Genomic DNA, 25,016 nt, shown 5'->3' with positions numbered 1-25,016 from the left:
TATAGAAATGCAAGTGATTTCTATGTATTGATTTTGTGTCTGGCAACTTTGCTAAATTCACTGATTAGCTCTAGTAATTTTCTGATACTATCTTTAGGATTTTCTATGTACAGTATCATATCATCTGCAAACAGTGAGTGCTTTACTTCTTCTTTTCTGATCTGGATTCCCTTTATCTCTTTTTCTTCTCTGATTGCTGTAGGTAGGACTTCCAGAACTATGCTGAATAATAGTGGTGAAAGTGGACATCCTTTTCTTGTTCCTGACCTTAGGGGGAATGCTTTCAGTTGTTCACCATTGAGAATAATGTTTGCTCTAGGCTTATTGTATATGGCCTTTACTATGTTGAGGTAGTTTCCTTCTATACCCATTTTTTGAAGTGTTTTAATCATAAATGAGTGCTGAATTTTGTCAAAGGCTTTTTCTGCATTTACTGAGATGATCATATGGTTTTTGTCTTTCAATTTGTTAATATGGTGTATCACATTGATTGATTGCATATATATATTCCTTGCATTCCTGGAATAAACCAAACTTGATCATGTTTTGATGTGTTGAATTCTGTTTGCTAAAATTTTGTTGAGGATTTTTGCATCTATGTTCATCATGATATTCGCCTATGGTTTTCTTGTTTTGTGTTGTCTTTGTCTGGTTTTGGTATCAGGGTGATGGTGGCCTCGTGAATGAGTTTGGAAGTGTTCCTTCCTCTGAAATTTTTTGAACTAGTTTTAGGATAGACATTGGCTCTTCTGTAAATGTTTGATAGAATTCTGTGAAGCCATATGGTCCTGGGGTTTTGTTTTTTGGGAGATTTTTGATCACAGCTTCCAATTCAGTGCATTTAATTGGGTTATTCATAATTTCTATTTCTTCCTGGTTCAGTCTTAGAGGATTGAGCTTTTCTAAGAATTTGCTCATTTCTTCCAAGTTATCCATTTTATTGTCATATAGTTGTTCATGATAGTCTCTTATAATCCTTTGTATTTCTGCATTGTCTGTTGTAACCTCTCCTTTTTCATGTCTGATTTTGTTGATTTGATTCTTCTCCCCTTTCTTCTAAAGGCTTGTCAATTTTGTTTATCATCTCAAAGAAACAGCTTTTAGTTTTATTAATCTTTACTATTGTTTCTTTCATTTCTTTTGTATTTATTTCTGCTTGGATCTTTTTGATTTCTTTCCTTCTGCTAATTTTGCAGTGGTTTTTTTTTTTTCTTTTTCCAGTTGTTTTAGATGTAAAATTAGGTTGTCTATTCAATGTTTTTCTTGTTTCTTGAGGTAGGATTGTATTTCTATTAACTTCCCTCTTAGAACTGCTTTTGCAGCATCCCATAGGATTTAAGCTGTTGTGTTTTTGTTGTCATTTTTTTCTAGAAACTTTTTTATTTCCCTTTGATTTCTTTAGTAACCTACTGTTTACTTAGAAATGTGTTGTTTAATCTCCATGTCTTTGTGTCTCTTACAGTTTTTTTCTTGTAATTGACATCTAGTCTAATAGCATTGTGGTCAGAGAAGGTGCTTGATATGATTTCAATTTTCTTAAATTTACTGACGTTTGATTTGTGACCCAAGATGTGGTCTATCCTGGAGAATGTTCCATGTACACTTGAGAAGAAGGTGTATTCTGCGTTTGGATGGAATGTCCTGAAGATATCAATGAGATCCATCTCATCTAATGTATCATTTAAGATTTGTGTTTCCTTATTAATTTTCTGTTTTGATGGTCTGTCCATTGGTGTGAGTGGGGTGCTAAAGTATCCTATTATTGTGTTATTGTCAATTTCTTCTTTATGTCTGTTAGTGTTTTTCTTATGAGGTGAGGTGCTCCTATGTTGAGTGTATAGTTATTTACAAGTGTTATGTCTTCCTCTTGGATTGATCCCTTGATCATTATGTAGTGTCCTTCCTTATCTCTTGTAATCTTCTTTATTTTAAGGTCTATTTTGTCGGATATGAGGACAGCTACTCCAGCTTTATTTTGCTTCCCATTCGCATGGAATATATTTTTCCATCCTCTCACTTTCAGTCAATATGTGTCTTGAGGTCTGAAGTGGGTTTGTTGTAGACAGCATATATATGGGTCTTGCTTTTGTATCCATTCAGGCAGTCTGAGCCTTTTAGTTGGAGCATTTAATCTATTTACATTTAAATTAATTGTTGATATATATGTTTCTATTCCCATTTTCTTAATTGCCTGGGGTTGACTATGTAGATCTTTTCTTCTTTTGTATTTCTTGACTGTATAAGTCCCTTTAACATTTGTTATAAAGCTGGTTTTGTGGTACTAAATTCTCTTAACTTTTGCTTGTCTGAAAAGCTTTTGATTTCTTCATCAATTTTGAATGAGATCCCTGCCTGGTATAGTAATCTTGGTTGTAGATTTTTCCCTTTCAGTACTTTAAATATATCTGCCATTCTTTTCTGGTCTGTGGAGTTTCTGCTGAAAGATCAGCTTTTAAGCATATGGGGTTTCACTTGCATGTTACTTGTTGCTTCTCCCTTGCTGCTTTTAATATTCTTTCTTTGTGTTTAGTCTTTGTTAGTTTGATTAGTATGTGCCTTAGCATGTTTCTCCTTGGGTTTATCCTGTATAGGACTCTTTGTACCTCTTGGAATTGATTGACTATTTCCTTTACCATGGTGGGGAAATTTTCAACTATAATCTCTTCAAAATTTTTCTCACACCCTTTGTTTTTCTCTTCTTCTTCTGGGACCCCTCTAATTCGAATGTTGGTGCATTTGATATGGTCCCAGAGGTCTCTGAGACTGTCCTCAGTTCTTTTCATTCTTTTTACTTTATTCTGCTCTTCAAAAGTTATTTCCACCATTTTATCTTCTAGCTCACTGATTTGTTCTTCTGCTTCAGATATTCTGCTATAGGTTCCTTCTAGAGTATTTTTAATTTCACGAATTGTGTTGTTTGTGTGTGTATGTTTATTCTTTGATTCTTCTAGGCCTTTGTTAATTGATTTTTGCATTTTCTCCACTTTGTTTTCAAGGTTTTTGACCATCTTTACTATCATTATTCTGAATTCTTTTTCAGGTAGTTTGCTTATTTCCTCTCATTTATTTGGACTTCTGTGTTTCTAGTTTGTTCCTTCATTTGTGTAGTACTTCTCTTCCTTTTCATTATTTTTTTAACTTGTTGTGTTTGAGGTCTCCTTTTCCCAGGCTTCATGGTTGAATTCTTTCCTCCTTTTGGTTTCTTCCCTCTTAAGTTTGGTCCAGTGGTTTGTGTAAGCTTCGTATAGGGTGAGATTGTGCTGAGTTTTTGTTTGTTTGTTTTTCCTCTGATGGGCAAGGCTGAGTGAAGTGGTCATCCTGTCTGCTGATGATTGGGTTTGCATTTTTGTTTTGTTTCTTGTTTAGATGAGGTGTCCTGCTCAGGGTGCTACTGGTGGTTGGATGATGCCAGGTCTTATATTCAAGTGGTTTCCTTTGTGTGAGTTCTCACTATTTGATACTTCCTAGGGTCAGTTCTCTGGTAGTCTTAGTTCTTGGAGTCAGTGCTCCCACTCCAAAGGCTCAGGGCTTGATCTCTTCTGAATCTGCCACACACAGGAGCCAGGAAGATAGTCCTAAAAGTCCAAACCCAGCCCTGGTGTTTCTTCAAAACAGCCAATAGTTCATTCTGGTTCCTCTTTCCAAACAGAGGTCTGCACACTCAATGTAGACAGGTCTCTTTCTCAGCTTCCTGAGCTTGGTGATAGCTGAGTCTAGCAGCACTTTCTCAGCTTGAAGAGGCCAGGAGCAGGGTAGCAGGGAGGCAAGAGTCTGTTGCTTCTTGACCTGCATACTGGTTTCCTAGGAGGCAGGTGAGGCGGTCTGGTTTTCCCATCTCTTGAAGAATTTTCCACAGTTTTTTGTGATCCACACATTCAAAGGCTTTAACATAGTCACTGAAGCAGATATTTTTCTGGAATTCCCTTGCTTTCTCTGTGATCCATCAAATGTTGGCAATCTGACCTCTGGTTCTTCTGCCTTTTCTAAACCCAGCTTGTACATCTGGAAATTCTCAGTTCACATACTGTTGAAGCTTAGCTTGAAGGATTTTGAGCATTACCTTGCTAGCATGTAAAATGAGCGCAATTATGTGGTAGTCTGAGCATTCTTTGGCATTGCCCTTCTTTAGGATTGGAATGAAAACTGACATTTTCCAATCCTGTGGCCACTGCTGAGTTGTTCAAATTTGCTGGCATATTGAGTGCAGCACTTTCACAGCATCATCTTTCAGAATTTGAAATAGCATAACTGGAATCCCATCACCTCCACTAGCTTTGTTTTTTTCAAGGTAAAGTTCCCCAAGTAGTGGCAGCGTCAACATACGCTGTAAAGAAGACTGGAGTAAGACTTGAAAGTTTTATCCAGCCACTGATCTAGCTGTGGGACCTTGAGCAAGTCAAATGGCCCACATGGATGATATTTTTCTCATCTGCAATAAAGAGTGATCAAGCCTCCTTCACAGCCAGATTGATACAGTTAAATTAAATTGGTTCATCCACTGAACAATTATCTAGAGCTGGAAATATCTCAAATGCACATGAGACAAAAATCTCTCCTCTCATTTTAAGGTACATACATAGATGAAAAATAATAAATAGGGTGTAACTAGTATGCAGTTGAGCTATTTCAAATCCTAAAAGATGCTGCTGCTAAAGTGCTGCACTCAATATGCCCACAAATTTGGAAAACTCAGCAGTGGCCACAGGACTGGAAAATAGTGGGGAAACAATGGAAACAGTGACAGACTTTATTTTTTGGGCTCCAAAATCACTGCAGATGCTGACTGCAGCCATGAAATTAAAAGACGCTTGCTCCTTGGAAGAAAAGTTATGACCAGCCTAGATAGCATATTAAAAATCAGAGACACTACTTTGCTGACAAAAGTCCATCTAGTCAAAGCTATGGCTTTTCCAGTAGTCATGTATGGATGTGAGAGTTTGACTATAAAGAAAGCTGAGCACCAAGGAATTGATGCTTTTGAACTGTGGTGTTGGAGAAGACTCTTGAGAGTCCCTTGGACTGCATGGAGATCCAGCCAGTCAGTCCTAAAGGAAATCAGTCCTGAACATTCGCTGAAAGTCCAATACTTTGACCAACTGATGTGAAGAACTGACTCACTGGAAAAGACCCTGATGCTGGGAAATATTGAAGGCAGGAGGAGAAGGCACGACAGAGGGTGAGATGGTTGGATGGCATCACCAACTTGATGGACATGAGTTTGAGTGAACTCCAGTAGTTGGTGATGGACAGGGGAGCCTGGCCTGCTGTAGTCCGTGGGGTCACAAAGAGTCAGACACAACTGAGTGACTGAACTGAATTGAACTGAAATAGTACGCAGTTGAATAAACAGGGGAGTGTAGAAGAAGGGACTGGACATTTGCTTTAGACTGGGGGTGGAGGTAGTCAGAGCACATATCTCTGAAGAAGTAATGTTTAAGCTGAGTTCTGAATGACAGGAAGGGACCATCCAAGCAAAGTTGATGGGAAGGTCAATCAGTAGAAGACACATATATTTCAAAGGTCCTTTTACAGTAATGAAGTATTCCAGAAACTATAAAAGGGCATGGCTGGAATGTGGTGAGTAAAGGGAAAGGGGAGTCAGGGGCCAGAGTCCTGCAGCCCTTTGTAAATCCAGGTAATAAATTGAGTTTTTTTTTCTAAAAGAGACAGTAAGCCATAGGAATGTTTTCATGAGAGCGGGGATATCATGGTTTTATTTTTGTTTTAAAAATATTTCTTAAATAAATAAATAATATATTAAAAAAAAATATTTCTATGGTCACTCTGAGGAAAGTGAAAAACAAGCAGAAAGAAGAAAACAAGTCAGGAGGCTGTTGCATGAGTCCAGGTAGATGATGATGATGAATTGGTCCAAGGTGATGGGAGAGAGATGGAGAAGAATAGATACTACTCAGTTATGAGTCTTCTTGATGGATTGGATGTGAGGGGGAAAGAAGAATAAAGGTTAGGTCAGATTTTTGGTCAGATTTTCTCTTGAGCAGCTGGTTGAGTGAAATAGGGAAGCCTAGGAAAGGTACAGGTTTGGAGGGATCCATAATTCTTTTCTTTTTTTAAGACATTTTCACTTTGCAATGTCTTTTAAGTATCCAAGGAGAAATGTTAGCCAGGCAGCTGGATATAGGGATCCAAAATTCAGGAGGCATGTAGGAGATGGAGATAGAAATGAGGAATTCACAGCATAGAGGAGTTGTTTAAAGCCATGGAGCTGGATGAGTTACCTAAGAGAGGATACACAGGGACTGAGCCCCAGAGCTCTTCAACATTCAGATGATGGTGAGGAAGAGGATGCAGCAAAAGAGACAGAAGCAGTAGTCACTGGAGTCAGAGAAAAAGCAGAAGTGTGTGCTGTCCCCGAAGGCAAGAAAAGAATGGAGTGTCTGACCAGGAGTGAGTGGTCAGCTGAGAGGCCAAGAGATAAGAAAAGTGACCCTGAACCTGACATTGTGGAAGCAGTCTCATCAAGCAGTTGTCCGGGATGGAAAAGAGCTTTGAAAATCATGAAGTGCTGTCAGTGCTTCTTCAAAGGAAGAGGTACCCAAAGAGAGCTTTCTCAAAATACACATGCCTGGACTCGGCCCCTGATTGATTGAATCCAAACCATCGGGGTGCCTTTAAAACCTCTGAGGCCTCCCTAATAATAGCTTCCATGTAGCCAACTGTATTGTTACTATTACCTCTGTGTCTCCCTCCCAAGTATATTCTGTGTCACTTTTACCCTTTCTACAGATGTCTTGGGGGCATCTCTATGGGAGGACAGTTTACATTCTTATCACTAGTTATACTGGCAATATATAGCAATCATGTTCAGTGACCCTACTGAGATATTTCACATACAAGAATTCTTTGCATTGTCCAAATAACCTTGGAGCTCTGGAATTAATAACTGAAGAATTAATAGTAAATATTGCAGATAGGGGTTTCTAAATTGGTTAATGAAATCTCCCCTCTCAAACATGACTTCAAGTTGGTTTAGATGAGAAAATAATTGGTAATTAAAAACACCGTAACAGTCACTTTCAAGGCATGGCAAACAAGGTATGTTCCAACCCACGGCAGGGAGTCATTGGTGACCGGTGGCAGGAGGCTTGCTCGCCATTCCTATTCTCTTCATCCAGCTCTGTACTTTTGACTTTGTTTTCATTTTCTTCTGTTTTAGGGGCTCTGGATCAATGAGAAGATGTGGAGAGGGTGGAACAGTGAAGGGAATTTAAAAAAAAATCTTTTAAGTGCTTTATTGATTTTAAAAATATGGTTTTGAGAGTAATAATGGTATGACAACTGCTTCTGAAGAGGCTGCTGATCTTCTGAGGAAATGGTTATAAACACATTATTATGTCAATTATCAGACAAATAATCAAATGGCCCTCTTTTCACATTTATACACCTAGACGTGGCTTAGGCAGGCTGTCACGGGAGTCTGCTTTGCTGTGATAGCTTCATTAATAAGCAAGAAGCAGAGGTAAACATTGAGCTAGTTAAATCTACTGTGGATACTCATCTAGAAGGCACAGCTAGCCAGGGAGAAGCACAGATGTCGCACTAACTCACTCTGAGCTTTTAACTATGTGGAATGAGAACAGCAAAATGAGTTTTGATGATAGAGAAGGAAAATGAGAGGGAGAATATCCTAAATGCAGACTATCAGAAAGATAATAATAAGAAGGGAATAGCAATTATTATCATATTTCACCCAGGAACCCTGAATTAGCATGACCTTGCCCATAAACTGAATCTCCAAAGAAAACTGAAATATTAGTTGGAAAATTAGTTTTCAAGGACAGGAAAGAGGAAGCCAGGTGGTTTGAGACTAAGTTTACAGAATGGGGGTTATTGAGGTGTAATCACTTGAGCCCTACTGGAAGTAGAGTCCAGTGGAAGCACCCACCTTAGTGGGAGAAGCCCAGATGCACTTGAAGGAAAAGAGACTTGTTAAGACCTCTTTCCCTCAGAATCCAATGGGTAACTGGTCAATAGGAGTCTCATTGTGCAGAGGTTGACATAATGACTTCCCCAATGGCTTGGCAGGTAAAGAATCCACTTGCAATGCAGGAGACACAGGAGATGTGGATTCAGTCCCTGGGTTGGGAAGATCCCCTGGAGAAGAATGACAGCTCACTCCAGTGTTCTTGCCTGGAAAATCACATGGACAGAGGAGTCTTGTGGGCTACAGTCCATGCAGTCTCAAAGAGTCAGATATGATTGAGTGACTAATAACACTATGGTGATTGTACCCAAGAGGGAAAGGGAAGAAATGCCTTTACTCCCCTGGTGATCTAAGCCACTTTTCACCTTTTCTTCCATTTTCTCTTAGCATTATTCCCCTCTTCTATTGACTTTAGGCTTGGCCTCAAGAATGAGTGGGAAGAACATATTCACAGAAACCGGAAGAATTAACCTAACCTCTTACATGCTCCTAGTAGTGCTTGCTAGGTCCAAGGAGACAACAGGTCCCTTTGACACACAGGTGGGGGGTTTAGAGAAACTGAAAACAGAAGCTCTTACATGGACCACTGTGTCCAACCTCCCTGGATGTGGAAAGTTTAATGGATATGGGGCCCACAAGAAAGACCTGAGCCCTTCTCAGTAAGGACCACATTCACTCACTCATTGTCATTCTGTACACACTCAGTGGGCAAGTGCCATAGTCAGGGTCTGTGTGAAGATCTTGGTGAGCAAGAAGAACAAATCAACAAACCACCTCAACATGCAAAGTCAATAACTTGTCCTAAGAGTGTTACGGCACCGAAGAGGGTGTAAACCATTCATCTTTGGGCCTGAAGACCATCAGGGAAGGCTTCATGGAGGAAACAAATTCTAGGTTCCAAAAACCAAGTAGGAGAGTTTCCCAGGAGATGTGTTGGCAGAGAAAGAAAGGCTAGAAGAAATGAGAAAGGAAGGAGGAGAGAGGCATTCCCGAGAGTGAGAACAGCGTGTGCAGAGGTTCAGAGGCATTGCACGGCAGGGTTTGCTAAGGAGGCCACAGCACATGGTGGACATTACTGCTGTTTAACAGTTTCGGGCTCTCTTTTCTTTCCTGAGCACATGAAAGGTTACACTTCTCACCTCCTTTGTGGGTATGTGGTCCCACAAGGGACTTGGCGTGAATAAGAAGTGCATGTCTGGTCTGTTAAGCCACAGAAACTGGCAGGGATAGACCTTGGGGTGGGGGATTTGAGAGCAGTTTCTTTGTGTGCTAAGAAGTTTGGATACTCTAGTCCATGGGGAAATGTGAAAGGTGCTTGAAAAATGAGAGCAACATGATCACGTTTGAGGGCTGAATGGAAAGAAGAGATAGGAGATAACTGAAGCAACTGAGTAATACCAAAGACTTGAACTAAGGCTATGGAGGTGAGTTGAGAAAAAATTAATATGGTGAAGCTAAGAGGGCTTAGTGACTGCTTAGATGAATGGAGAAAAAGAAAAGGAAGAATGTAGAATGACTTTCTGGTCTTTGGCTTGGGTGGATATGTGACCACTTCATCATTAAACAGAGTTCAGAATGGTGGACAGGTTTGGATGATAGATTATTTATTGTTTTTTTCCCCTATAAATTTCCCAGAAGAGCTTAACTTACCCTCAGTAAAAAGTTACTTAGTTACCTAGTTAGTTACTTCACTTAGTTATACTCAGTAAAAGGTTAAGTCCACAGGTTCAAGCTTCCATGTTCTTCCTCTAAAATGTGTCCCAACCACATCCTGGGTCCAGTACCACAAGCAGAATTATTCCTAGGAATCTTTCATGACATTGATGGAGAAAACTGCCAAGATATCCTTCCAGAATGTTAGGCTGTGAAATCAGGGTCTACTCTGCCTTCACACTGCACACTGTGACGTCTGGTGAAATACTATTTGGAATAGCACGTAGTAATGATCCAAATGCTATTAGAGTCCAAAACCTTGGAAGGCAATGGCTGAGGAGGACAGTGCAAGCAGGGACAAAGGATGATCTCTGGGACTTCAATGAGAAAAATGAGCCCATGGCACAAGCTCTTATCCTGCCCAACACCCTTTCTAGCATCCCCTTCCCCAGAGTGAAAAATACATGAAAATTAGAGGGTACAATGATTACCAGACCCTTGGAGCTTTTCCCCCTCACAGGCTTTGGATCTCAGTACAGGAGTTAAAGGCACAGGTTGACTTCACTACTTACACAATATTTGCAAATGAGTCCATAACCTACCCTTTTCTGAATCTTGTGTTTGTCACCTAGAAAGTGCAAATAATCTGCCTCATAGAATTATTGTTATGAGGATTAAGTAAGATAAGTAGGGTAAGGGGAAGATTCCTACTCCCACCTATAGCTTCATGTATGAAAAAGTGATCTAAAAAATGGAAAATGGGAGCACCTACCTGAGACAGTTTTTAATGATAGAAGATGAACTTGGAAAGCAAATTCAGGAAGGAGCTGGGAGCCATGGAGTTGGACTGTAAGGACTGTATACCTCTAATCTCCTCCCAGCTACAAATCTCTAGTATAAGCTTCATCAGCGTCTGTACCCAGACATACTGATTCAGTTGGGGTTTTCTTTCATTCTTGGTTGCTGTGAATAAGTCCCACCTGTGTGATAGATTTTATGTTGGAACCATGTGTCTACCAGGCCTTTTGTTGTTGCTTAGTTGCTCAGTCCTGTCCAACCATTTGCAAATCCATGGATTGCAGCATGCCAGGCTTCCCTGACCTTCACTATCTCCTGGGGTTAGCTCACACTCATGTATATTGAGTCAGTGATGCCATCCGACCATTTCATCCTCTGCTGCTCCCTTCTCCTTCTGCCCTCAATCTTTCTGAGCACCAGGATCTTTTCCAATGAGTTGACTTTTTGCATCAGGTGGTCAAATGATTGGAGCTTCAGCATCAGTCCTTCCAATGAATATTCAGGGTTGATTTCCTTCAGGATTGACTGGTTTGATCTCCTTGCTGTCCAAGGGATTCTCAAGAGTCTTCTCCAGTACCACATTTTGAAAGCATCAATTCTTTGATGCTCAGCCTTCTTCATGGTCCAACTCTCACACCCATACATGACTACTGGGAAAACCATAGCTTTGACTATACAGACCTTTTTTTGGCAAAGTGACATCTCTGCTTTTGAATACATTATCTAGGTTTGTCATAGCCTTTCTTCCAAGGAGCAAGCATCTTTTAATTTCATAGCAGCAGTCACCATCTGCAGTGATTTCAGAGCCCAAGAAAATAAAGTCTGTCACTGCTTCCATTTTTTCCCCCATCTATTTGCCAGGAATTGATGGGACCAGATTCCATGATCTTAGTTTTTTAAATTTTTTTTTTTTTTTAGTTTTTTAAATGTTTTAAGCCAACCTTTTCACTCTCCTCTTTCACCTTCATAAAGAGACTCTTTTAGTTCCTCTTTGCTTTCTGCCTAATGGGTGGTGTCATCTGCGTATCTGAGGTTATTGATATTCCTCCTGGCAGTCTTGATTCCAGCTTCATCCAGCCTGGTTATTTAGCATGATGTACTCTGCATATAAGTTAAAGAAGCAGGGTGACAACATACAGCCTTGATGTACTCCTTTCCCAGTTTTGAACCAGTCCATTGTTTCATATCTGGTTCTAACCGTTGCTTCTTGACTTGCATACAGGTTTCTCAGGAGGCAGGAAAGGTCTAACATATAGATATTATCTCTAGATACAGATCAAAATCTCGCTGGGTTGGGAAGATACCCTGGAGAAGGAAATGTCACCCCACTCCAGTATTCTTGCCTGGAAAATCCCATGGACAAATGAGCCTGGCAGGCTACAGTCCATGAGGTGACAAAGAATCAGACATGACTTAGTGACTAAAGAACAAGAACAAGCACAACTGTAGATGCATTTGCCCTTTGACCTAGTCACCCCACTTCTAAAATTCTAACTCAAAGATGTTAGAAAAAACTACTAGATGATATGTGCATAAAACTATTCACTTAGCCCAATGTGTAGTAGCCAAGACTGAAAATAAACCAAGTGTCTATGAACAAAGAATTGGTTGAAAATCTGTGGACCACCCTTACAATAGAATACAATACAGCTGTCAAAGAGAATGATAAAGGTCTCCATAAACTGCTACAGAGTAATATCTAGGACATACACAGACACACACACAACTGACCCTTGAACAGCACAGGTTTGAACTTCAAGTGTTTACTTATTTGTGAATTTTTTCCATGATAATACAATAGTAATTCTGTGGTTCATTGAGTTAGAGGATGCATAACCTTGGATAGAGAGGATCCATGGATATGGAGGGCCATCCATAAATTATAGACAGACCAGGCCCAAGGTAGGTACCCCTAATCTCGTGTTTTTCAGGGATCAACTTAATTGTATATGATGATATGTGTGTGTATACACACATATAGGACTTCCAAGGAGGCACTAGTGGTAAAGAACCCACCCACCTGTCAATGCAGGAGACATGCAAGAAACATGGATTCAATCCCTGGGTAGGGAAGATCCCCTGGAGGAGGGCATGGCAACCCACTCCAGTATTCTTGCCTGGAGAATCCCATGGACAGAGGAGCCTGGCGGGCTACAGTATGTAGGGTCACTCAGAGTTGGACACAACTGAAGTGACTGAGCATATGTACATATAATATGTGTCACACATACATACATATATACACAAACACAAGCATTCATTTTAGAGAAAGTTTGAGGAGGAGAGAGAATCAGAGGCAAGGGAGTGGCTTGGGGCCTTGGGGACATTGAGACCTCTCTGAAGGCATCTTGTTTGTGGTTTGATTTTAGAACCAGTAAATGTTGTATATAATTTTTCATTAAATAAAAAGAATCCCCTAAAAATGGACAGAAAGCTGAAAGAAAAAGTATTTGTGTACTGGTGGGTGGCAGAGCCACTTACTGGAGGCTTATTTCAAATGACTTTAAGTCACAGTATCTTCACTACACACCTCTAGTGGGACCTATCACAAGGACTTAAAAGAACCACAAAGATGTCAAGAAACCTGACTCTGCATTCAGTGGTAATATTGATATTATTATTTTCGAAACCAGAAAATAAGATGAAACAAATATGTTTGCTCAAATCTTGTTAGGAAGGAGCCAAGATTTTCCATGTAAAAAGATGAAACATAGACATATAAATGAATGAAATCAGGAAGTTTAAATAAAATCTTGTAATTCTTCAAATTGAAAATATTAGTATTAACTCACAATTTACTCTCCTTTTTTCAAAACTTTGATATTTCCTAGTGACGTCCACTGAAAAGATTTAGAAACAATGGTAACTCAATAACAAATCACTGCTAGTCCTTAGATTGTAGTCTCTAGATTCCATTTCCCGCTAAAAGGAACAAGACCTTCTTGAGCTGGAACATCTTGTCATGCCTGAAAGCAAGGAAGCTGTCAAAGATTACTGTCACATCAAAATGACATGGTAGCTAACCTGAAGGGGCCCCCCACTTACTAAAGATAAAACAGTTTGAACTTCAAGAAAAAAAAAAGACCCACGTTGAACAGATTGAAATACATCCATATGTAAATGTCCCTGGGTTCATAATGATACCCCATACCCCCTATATACACTCCATACCCCCTATATATACTCCATACCCCCAACACGCACTCCATACCCCCTACACACACTCCACACCCCCTACACACACACACCCACCACTGCCACAATAGGGAAACCTCTTGAGTTACTTTGGAAGTTACCTGAACACCGAGTCATCATTCTGAAAATTGATAACGAAAGAAAAGGAATCAAGTAGTTATCCTCGAGCCTCATGGTTTGTACCTCACAGCAACCAAATATTTGCTGTAGGGAAGTTCTTTATGTAAGAAACACAACTAGTAATGCAATAGGAATGATAAAATTGGGATCTCACCAGTGTGAAAATCCTGACAAAATAACAGTTCAAGGTGACAGTCACCAATGGCAGCGGAAGCTGTTAGGTTAAAGGTTGATGGGGAATTCAGTGACCCTGTTGACACCAGCCCAAAGACCAAGGCTAGATGAACCAGGTGTTACGTGCATCCTGATGTGATACAAATGGAAGTAAACAACATCACCTATGAAGTTTTGTCCTCCATCTCCCCCAAAACAAAGAACCTGAATGTAATCAAACTCTAATTCCCAGTTCTCAGGAAATATGGGACAAAAAAGGAACACATTAAATGACACGATGAGTCACTGAATCAGAAACATTAAGTGTGTGAAATTTTACAGGTTAAATCATGTAGTTTAATTCAAAGATAAATTATCCTTTTTTAAAAAGAAGTGAAACAATTGTAGATAAAAAGATTTAAGACATATCAACTTGAAAGCTATACAAGTGTTCATTATAGTACTCTTTCCACTTCTCTGTTCAAATTTTTTTTAGAAATCAAAGGGAGAAAAAGACCTATTAGCCAAATGAGATGTGTGGCTCTTGTTTGGAGACAAATCTGAACAAATCTTAATTTAAAAAGATATATCTGAGACAACCAGGGAAAATGGAACATGCGCTTTATTGTAAATTATTGTTAATTTTGTTGAGTGTGAAAACTGTACTGTGATTATGGTTTTAAAAGTCGTTATTAACATATATAATGTAACAGTAATAAATGAAAACTTACTGATACAGAGCTAAGGCACTAGGGTACAGGAGCAAAAGCATGTTAGGTGTTGTTAGAGCTAGGATTTGGGCTCAAATTCTCGTCTCTCCGCCTTTTAACCAGGAGGACTTACTTGAGTTTCTTGAGTCTCTCTTAACTGTTGTTTTTGTTTAGTCACTGTTTCCACCAAATACCACCTTCCTTGTAGGACTGTAAGAATTAAATGAAATAATGTTCATGATAGTGCCTTACACATAATTAATATTTAACAGCACTTTTTAAAAATGCCGTTATCCCCTACAGATGGATTTGCACATAACCAATGTCAATATCTTTATCTAGTGTCTCATGATAGATTTTCAGGCATTCACTAGAAGCTAATGACTAAGTTACTCCTTACATCACATGATGCCTGTAGTTACTGGTCCTGAAAGTTATACTATAAAGGGGAGAAATCAAGGAGAGATTTGAAGGAATGGGCAGTCCCATACTGGCCATATCAATGAGGTGCTCATAATGCTTGGACAATGCCTGGCTCATAGTAATATAATAAAAGCAACAGTCAGTAATAATAATAATGACCTAGCAGAATACAAGCCAACTTCCAACTTCTTCAAATTCCTCCTTTTTCTGTTTCTCTGAACTCCCTCTCAGGTACTGAGGTGACAATCTATAAATTGATATATTTTTCCTAGGCTTAGAAAAGATGACTCAATCTCTTAATTCACAGATTTTGCTCTTGTCTTGGACTTGAGCCATTTTGAATTTCCATTTTGACTGCATTATCGCTAATGGGTCTTTGGCTCTCATAGTTAACAACTGCCTTGACCATAATGATGAGGGAATCGTGGCCCCATGGGGTCCTCCCCCAGCCTCGTCCTGCTCCTCCAACAGAAGCCTGGTGCTTATTGTAGCTGGTGGTAATCAGGGATAGAGACACTAGTCCTTTGCTAATATCCCTGAGAAATTCTCAGAGAAGAGCCTGGGCTAACTACCACCCTAGGAAGTCTGCCAATTTGTATCCTTTTTGCTAGAGAGGAGATTTCTATGCATTTCAAATTCTTCCCCTGACCATGGAGACAGTCTAAGTCTCCATGTAACATGTACTCAGTGAGTTGCTCTATGGATGTTCACTTTGGGCTTGGAGATGATCCAAACAATGAATGTGGACTTAGAAATGTGACCTGTATAAGAACTTTTGACATTGGTAAAACATCCAAAGAGAGTTTGCAGTGAACCTATGGTCCTGGATCACATCAACCTTGGAGTAAAACATTCCATTGTGTTTATGTCAACCTGAAATTGCAGGAACCTCAGCCCCCTAGAGCTTCCCTGGTGGTTCAGTGGTAAGGAATCTGCCTGCCAATGCAGGAGGGGCAAGACACATGGCTTCGATCCCTGGATTGGGAAAATCCCCTAAAGAAGGAAATGGCAACCCACTCCAGTATTCTTGCCTGGGAAGTCACTTGACCAGAAGAGCCATTGACTGAGCCTGTTACAGTCCATGGGGTCATGAAAGTCGGACACAACTTAGTGACTCAACAACAACAAACAGCTCCCCTAGAGCCCACTGCATTCCTAGGCTACATCCTACTCATTTTCACAGTCCTAGCCCTCCTGGCGGAGTGGTGACCATTCTAGCCTCTTCTCTCTCTGGGTTCTCACCACAGTTCTGCCCTGAGGCCTCTCTTGCTCACTGCGGAGTGGGTGTGGAGATATCACTACAAGGCCTCCTGAAGGCCACTCTCCTGCTTCCCCTGTGCTGTGCTTAGTTGCACTCTTAACCTCAAGGACTGTAGCTCATTAGGATCCTCTGTCCATGGGATTCTCCAGGCAAGAATACCGGAGTGGGTTGCCATGCCCTCCTCCAGGCAATCTTCCCAACCCAGGGATCGAACCCAGATCTCCCACATTGCAGGTGGATTCTTTACCATCTGAGTCACCAGGGAAGCCCAAGAATACTGGAGTGGGTAGCCTATCCCTTCTCCAGGGGAGCTTCCCAACCCAGGAATTGAACCAGGGTCTCCTGTATTGCAGGCAAATTCTTTACCAGCTGAGCTACTGGGGAAGCCTACCTCTGATGCTGGCTGACCCTCTGATATCACTTTGTTTTATTTATTTTTTAAAATATTTATTTTTTTGTTTGGTTGCACTGGGTCTTAGTTGTAGCACATGGGATCTTTGATCTTTGCTGTGGCATGTGGGATCTAGTTCCTTGACCCAGAAAACCTGGGCCCCCTGCGTTGGGAGCATGGAGTCTTAGCCACTGGACCATCAGGGGAGTTGCCTCATTTTGCTTTCAATTAACAAGGATACAGGTCAGGTGAGGGGTTGTGTAGCCAGGTAGTTACTCCTTGGAGGAAAGCTTGTAGGTAAGATGACTGGGTGCTTACCCATCAGCTCAGCAGTAAAGAATCTGCCTGCAATGCAGGAGCCACAGGAGACATGAGTTCAATCCCTGGGTTAGGAAGGTCCCCTGGAGAAGGAAATGGCAACCCACTCCAGTATTCTTGCCTGGAGTATCCCATGGACAGAGGAGCCTAGCAGGCTCAGAGAGTCAGGCACAACTGAAGCGACTTAGCATGCACGCATGCAAGATGACTAGTTGGTGAGGTTCAGAGGCAGCAGGCCACACTGCCAGTGTTGACTGATGAGGCCAGATCAGGGCTTGAGTTTCAGGGAGACAGGTCAATGGGAACTGAAAAAGGACTTTGAAACAGAGTGAGGACTTCTTAGTATGACCCAAACAGCAGCTAGCAATTCTCTACTGAGAGAAGTCTAGCAGAAGCCCTCTGCTTGGGCTAAAGTTACCTGACTTGGGTTTTCTGTCCAGGACCCATTTTCTAGAAATGGACAAATCTCTTACCATGTATCAAGCTGCATTTGTCAGCACCTCACATTACTTCTGTTTCATAGCTGTAGTCACACAAGTGTTGTTCACTCACTTGTGTCCGACTCTTTGCAGCCCCATGGATTGTAGCCGGACAGGCTTCTGTCCATGGAATTCTCTGGGTGAGAATACTGGAGAGGGTGGCCATGTCCTTCTCCAGGGTATCTTCCTGACTAAGGGGTCAAACCGAGGTCTCCCACGTTGCAGGCAGATTCTTCACAACCCAAATGCAAATCCCAGTTCTGCCACTTAACATACATGTCTTTAGACTTGTTATTTAACCTCACTAAGCCTCATTTTCCTCATGTTTGTTTTAGGATATTCCTTTCCTCAAGTGTTTTTTTTTTTTTGAACATTAAACGCTTGTAAAAACGCTTGGTGCAAAACCTGGCACATGGTAAATGTTCAACAAATGTTTTGTATCATCACCACCACCACTATGATCACAAACATCAGCATTTTTATGAGCCCTAGAATTCTGTACAGTTTTGTATCTGACATTAATAAAACCTCACATGACCCCTTCTCTGCATGGATTTACTTATTGTCCAGCAGCCAATGTTAAATATAAAGGTATTCAAATATTTATTCACATTTTCTGAAGATCATTAAAGCCTGTATCCCACCACAGTGCTTTCCAAACCCTGCTTCCTATCCCGCCTTGTTCCCTCACTGCCGCCAGCTTCTCTAGAGCCTCTTCCTAGCAACCAACTCACTGACCCTTTCCCCCATGAGGCCAGTTAGTCTTCCTGTCTCCTTCCCTCCCACCCCTGTCTCTTTCACAGTCTCTGCAGCCTCTCAATACAATGCATTTGAACTCTGTTCTCTCTCATAAGGGATGTAGACAAGAGATGCTTAGCAAGAGAGAATTCTCCTTGGGCAACAGCTTGGGGGATCCCTCAAAGAATAAAAATAGTAAAAATAATGTCACTGGACATGTACATAGTACTTTAACATGTATTATCTCTTTTTTTAATTAATATATATATTTTTAATTGAAATATAGTTGACTTACAATGTTTTAGGTGCACAGCAAGGTAATTCAGTTATACATATACACATATATTATTTTTGAGATTATTTTCCATTATAGGTTATTACAACATATTGACTATAGTTCCCTGTGCTATATAGTAAACCTTTGTTGCTTGTTGCATATCTATTTTTAAAATTACAAATCTAGCATTCTATTCATACTAAGTCAAACAAGTGGAATCAAAATGTCATACATTTTTTAGTTAGGCAAAAGTTCATGTTTTCTAAAATATATATACTATACATACTATTTAAATATATGTATGCAAAAGCTTTTCTACTATGCTTGATAAAGGCTTGAGAAATAACGTAAAAAAGAGATGGAGAAATGAAACTAAATGAAAACATAAATGAAATGGGGGCACTGAATATGAAATAGAAAAAACGAACCATACTAGATAAAAATAAAAGGTCATCATATAGTCCAGCTGTTTTTAAACATGACTGCTCATTAGAAACATATTTGAAACTCTGGAGGGAAAAAAGGCAATACCTGGGCATTTGTATTTTTCAAAAAATTTCAAGATAATTCTGATATGCATCTGGATTTTAAAAAGTGATTACATGTTTTTCTATTAAATTATAGTTTGGATGATATCAGTTCAGTTCAGTCACTCAGTCGTGTCTGACTCTTTGTAACCCCATGGACTGCAGCACACCAGGCTTCCCTGTCCATCAACAACTCCTGGAGTTTACTCAAACTCATATCCATTGAATCAGTGATGCCATCCAACCATCTCATCTTCTGTCTTCCCCTTGTCCTCCTGCCTTCAATCTTGCCCAGCATCAGGGTCTTTTCCAATGAGTCAGTTCTTTCCATCGGGTGACCAAAGTATTGGAGCTTTATCTTCAGCATCAGTCCTTCCAATGAATATTCAGGACTGATTTCCTTTAGGATTGACTGATTTGATCTCCTTGCAATCCAAGGGACTCTCAAGAGTCTTCTCCAATTCCACAGTTCAAAAGCATCAATTCTTCAGCACTCAGCTTTCTTTATAGTCCAACTCTCAGGTCCATACATGACCACTGAAAAGACCATAGCTTTGACTAGACAGACATTTGTTGGCAAAGTAATGTCTCTGCTTTTTAATATGTTGTCTAGGTTGGTCATAGCTTTTCTTCCAAGGAGCAAGCATCTTTTAATTTCAAGGCTGCAGTCACCATCTGCACTGATTTTGGAGCCCCCCCCCAAAATAAAGTCTGTCACTGTTTTTCCTTTGTTTCCCCATCTATTTGCCATGAAGTGATGGGACTGGATGCCATGATCTTAGTTTTCTGAATGTTGAGCTTTAAGCCAACTTTCACTCTCCTCTTTCACTTTCATTAAGAGGCTCTATAGTTCTTCTTCACTTTCTGTCATAAGGGTGGTGTCATCTGCATATCTGAGGTTTTGATATTTCTCCCAGCAATCTTGATTCCAGCTTGTGCTTCATCCAGTCCAGCATTTCTCATGAGGTACTCTGCATATAAGTTAAATAAGCAGGGTGACAATATACAGCCTTGATGTACTCCTTTCCTGATTTGGAACCAGTCTGTTGTTCCACATCCAGTTCTACCTGTTGCTTCTTGACCTGCATATAGATTGTTCAGGAGGCATGTAAGGTGGTCTGATATTCCCATCTCTTTAAGAATTTTCCACAGTTTGTTGTGATCCACACAGTCAAAGGCTTTGACGTAGTCAATAAAACAGAAGTAGATGTTTTTGTTGTGATCCACACAGTCAAAGGCTTTGACGTAGTCAATAAAACAGAAGTAGATGTTTATCTGGAATGCTCTTGCTTTTCCTATGTTCCAGTGGATGTTGGCAATTTGATCTCTGATACCTCTGCCTTTTCTAAATCCAGCTTGAACATCTGGAAGTTCATGGTTCACATGCTGTTAAAGCCTGGCTTGGAGGATTTTGAGCATTACTTTGCTAGCCTGTGAGATGAGTGCAATTGTGTGGTAGATTGAACATTCTTTGGCATTGCCTTTCTTTGTAATTGGAATGAAAACGGACCTTTCCCAGTCCTGCAGCCACTGCTGGGTTTTCCAAATTTGCTGGCATATTGAGTGCAGCACTTTAACAGCATCATCTTTTAGGATTTGAAATAGCTTAACTGGAATTCCACCACCTCCACTAGCTTTGTTCATAGTGATGCTTCCGATTTAGAGCTCTGTTATTTTTCTGTTGACCAATCATGACACAATGATATTAAGTGAGTAATACTTACATAATCACAATAGTAAAAGATGTTTATCAATTTTCACACTCAATTGCCAGACAAAAAATGAATGATAATTACAACTGCAAGCCATTATAGGAACATGATTAACCTAACAATATAAAATAATTACATGCAATTTGGGAGGTCAAGCAGAGTGATGTGGTGGGTGGAAGTGCATCTGTGCATGTATTTTCATCTGCCCAGCCAGTCTATATCTTTCGCTTAGTGCATTCAGTCCATTTACATTTAAGGTAATTATTGATATGTGTGATCCTGTTACCATTTTCTTATTGTTTTGGGGTTTATTTTCTGTAAGTCTTTTCCTTCTCTTGTGTTTCCTGCCTAGAGAAGTTCCTTCAGCATTTGTTGTAAAACTGGCTTTGGTCCGCTGAGTTCTCTCAACTTTTGCTTGTCTGGAAAGCTTTTGATTTCTCCATCAAGTCTGAAGAAAGCTTTGCTTGGTTATAGATTCTTCCCTTTCATCACTTTAAATATGTCATGCCACTCTCTTCTGGCTTGTAGAGTTTCTGTTGAGAAGTCAGCTAATCACTTGATGGGAGTTCCCGTGTATGTTATTTGTCATTTTTCCTTTGTTGCTTTTCATATTTTTATCTCTAACTTTTGCCAGTTAGATTACTGTGTGTCTCGGGGTGTTCCTACTTGGGTTTATCTTGTCTGGGTCTCTCTGTGCTTCCTTACTTGGTTCACTGTTTCCTTTTCCATGTTAGGGAAAAGTCATGTCCGATTTTGCGACCCCATGGACTGTAGCCTGCCAGGCTCATCTGTCTATGGGATTCTCCAGGCAAGAATAGTGGAGTGGGTTGCCATTTCCTTCTCCAGGGCGTCTTCCTTACCCAGGAATTGAACCCAGGTCTCTTGAGTGGCAGGCAGATTCTTTACCAACTGAGCTACAAGGTAAGCCCTCCGTTATAAGGGAAGTTTTCAGCTATTATCTCTTCAAATATTTTCCCAGGTCCTTTCTCTCTCTCTTCTCCTTCTGGGACCCCTATAATGCAAATGTTGGTGTGTTTAATGTTGTCCCAGAGGTCCCATAGGGCAGTCTTCACTTTTTTTTTCTATATTCTGTTCTGTGGCAGTGATTTCCACCATTCTATTCTCCAGGTCATTTATCCATTCTTCTGCCTCAGTTATTCTGCTATTGATTCCTTCTAGTGTATTATTCATTGCTGTTTGTTTTTTTGTTCCTCTAGGTCTTTAGTAAACCTTTCTTGCATCTTCTCCACTGTTTTCCTGAGATTCTGGATCATTTTCACTATCGTAATTTTGGAATTCTTTTTCTAAAAGATTGCCTATCTCTACTTCATTTACTTGTTCTTCTAGGGTGTTTTCTTTTCCCTTCATCTAGGACATAACTTTCTGTTTTTTCATCCTGAATTACTTTCTGTAATGTGGTTTTGGTTCTGGTCACTGTGGGATGATGGTTCTTCTGTCCGCGCTTTGATGGAGGAGGCTAGGAGGTTTGTGTAAGCTTCCTGATGAGAGGGACTGGCTGTACCAGTTTCTAGTTGGGTCTTGCTCTGGCGGGGAGGGCCTTGCTCAGTAAAGATTTAATCCAGTTATCTGGTGATGGGTGGGGTTGTGCTCCCTCCCTGGTAGTTGTTTGGCCTGAGGCAACCCAGCTCTGGGGTCTACAGGCTCTATGGTAGGGTTACTGGTGACCTCCAAGAGGACTTACACCACAGGGGAACTTCCAGGACTGCTGCTGCCAATGCCCCTGTCCCTGTGGTGAGCCCCTGCCAACCCATGCCTCCACAGGAAACCCTTCAACACTAGCACGTAGTTTTGGTTTAGTCTCCTGGACTGGTTCAGCAGTGGGATCACTGCTCCTCTCCTCTGGGTCTTGGTGCATGCAAGATTTTATTTGCGCCCTCCAAGACTGAAGTCTGTTTTCCCCAGACCTGTGGAAGTCCTGTAATCAACCTTCACAACAATGGGAGAACTTCTTTGGTATTATTGTTCTCCAGTTTGTGGGTCACCCACTGGGTCACCCACCCGGTGGGCATGGGATTTGATTTTATCGTGATTGTGCTCTTCCCACCATCTCATTGCAGCTTCTTGTTTGTCTTTGGATGTCGGGTATCGTTTTTTGGTGGATTCCAGCATTCTTCTCTCGATGGTTGTTCAACAACTTGTTGCAATCTCTTTTTGACTTCTAATTTAATTCTGAGTAAATTAGTGATTCTGATTAAAGCAACATTCTCTTTAATGGACAGGTAGAGAAGACAGGAAAAGTCAGAAATACCAACAGGTATTTGGCCCCAGGAATGTATGAGTCTTCCCTGAGGCCATCACTGATCAGTCTAGGGTGGGTATTTGACCCCAGATTTCCACCAAGGGCTTTCAAGGGACCCTTGAACTTAGGACCAAGAGAGATTTTGAAATCTGAAACTGTAGATGGTAAAACTGAGAAACTTTTATTGAAATCATGCTTTTTCATCAGTTTTATTGAAGTTGTATTTGTTTTGCCATGAAGATAAGCTAACACACAGCAAGACAAAGCATGAAGCACAAGAAAGGAAGTAGGCAGAAGTAAGCCAGTGGAAGAGTGCCCCTATCTTCTGGTCCTTCCAATCCATTGAGGGTCCTAAGACCCTCAGTGATGTTCCTGTCCCTTCTTTCCATAATTTCCTCCTGGTATAAACATGTTTGAGCTTTCCTTCTGTCCCTTATAACAGAAAAGTCTTCACCCACACCCCTGGACTGAGTCATAGCCTGAAACACACAGGGGTTGCAGTGGCCAGGCCTCAGCTATAGGCAGGGGATCCGTCAAGCCAAAGTGAAGGATGATAGTGTCGCAAGAGGCAGCAATGAGGCAAGAAAAGGCCTCAAGTTTTCTTGAATGTGATAATGGTGACCAGCAACTTTACCTGTGGAGCTGGAAGAAGGCCAGGTTCATCTGAAGCCTCAGCAGAGGCCAATATTGAGCCGTGCACAGGGCGGGGGCGGGCATGGGAGGTCAGTGAGAACCACAGCGTCCACTCAGAGCGGGGGTGCAGGCTGTTCCCCCTCTACCCCAGCCTCAAACCCTGCTCCAGGCTCCACAAATCCTTGTTCTTCCTGCCTGCCTCTGCTGCAACAACTGGCTCCAGCAAGCATTTCCCCTGCATGGGGTTTTTTCCCCTACCTCCTAGATCAAAACATGACTCCTGCTTTCCTTCTCTGCCCCTCCCAGGCGCTGAGTGGACCCTGGGCATTTTCAAGGGTGTGTCAGGCAGAGAGCCTCTTTTGAGCCCAAGCAGAGTCCCTGCACATGTACAAAGTACGCTTGCCTGTGGCCTCCTGACCTGGCCCTCCCTCAAACTCTGGGAGTCTCCTAAGGGAACCTGCATACCCACTCTTCCAGCCATCATTGTCCTGTTTGAATGTGAGATTTGAGATCTAAGCTAGGAAGCTCAATTTTCAAGTCGCTTCCAAATGTTGCTGTCTTTGGTTCAATCTGGGGCATGTTGTGAGTAATAGTCATTTATTCCTGTAGGTGTTACTATTAATTATAGAGTTTCCGGTATAGGAAAAATGAGTTTGACAATCTGACTGTGTTTAATGATTTAGTTAAGCAGTACCAGCTTGATTCTACAATTGAGGTCACCAATCAGGAGTAATAAAAAGGAATAAGTAATTCTAACCCGGCGTATTTTAGACTGTGTGATTTTGACTTAATCTTTTAGAGAAGTTTTAGGTTCACAGAAAAATTGAGAGGAAAGTACATAGTTCCCATATAACCCACCCGCCATGTTCTACCCCCTACAGTCAATAACCCCCACCAGAGTGGTACGTTGGTTATAACTGATGAACCTGCACTGACATATCCTAATCACCTAAAGTCCACAGATTACATTAGGGTTCACTCTTGGTATTGTGCATTCTGTGAGTTTGGACAAATGTATCATGACACGTATGACCATAATAGTTTCATATAGAACAATCTTGCTGCCCTAAAATTCCCCTGTTCTCCATCTACTTACTCTTTTCTCTTTGAACCCCTGGCAAGCACTGGATTTTCCACAGTCTCCGTAGTTTTGCCTTTTACAGAATGTCATGTATTTGAGATAATACAGAATGTAGTCTTTACAGACTGGCTTCTTTCACCTAGCAATATACGTGTAAGGTTCTTCCATGTCTTTCCATGACTTGACAGCCCAGTTCTCTTTAGTGCTGAATAATATTCTGTTGTCTGAATCTCCCAGTTAATTTATGCATTCACCTGCAGATGGGTATCTTGGTTGATTTCAAGTTTAGGCTGAAATTACGAATAAAGCTGCTATAAACATTCATGTACAGGTTTTTGTGTG

At 40.9% G+C, this 25,016-nt stretch overlaps 1 long non-coding RNA gene across 1 annotated transcript; it reads right to left on the bottom strand.

Annotated features, from left to right (window-relative positions):
• Positions 1 to 3,377: 3,377 nt before the first annotated feature.
• On the bottom strand, positions 3,378 to 5,540 carry LOC122422693. The gene is made up of 3 exons (XR_006263942.1): positions 5,531 to 5,540; positions 3,964 to 3,971; positions 3,378 to 3,534 (listed from the first exon to the last, which is right to left on the bottom strand). It is a non-coding gene; the product is annotated as an uncharacterized LOC122422693 (long non-coding RNA).
• Between the last annotated feature and the right edge of the window lie 19,476 nt (positions 5,541 to 25,016).

The sequence above is a fragment of the Cervus canadensis genome, chromosome 20 (assembly GCF_019320065.1).
Source record: "Cervus canadensis isolate Bull #8, Minnesota chromosome 20, ASM1932006v1, whole genome shotgun sequence".
In the NCBI taxonomy this organism is placed as follows: domain Eukaryota; kingdom Metazoa; phylum Chordata; class Mammalia; order Artiodactyla; family Cervidae; genus Cervus; species Cervus canadensis.
Note: the sequence above shows the minus strand (reverse complement) of the source record. Positions and strands in the feature narration are given on the sequence as shown.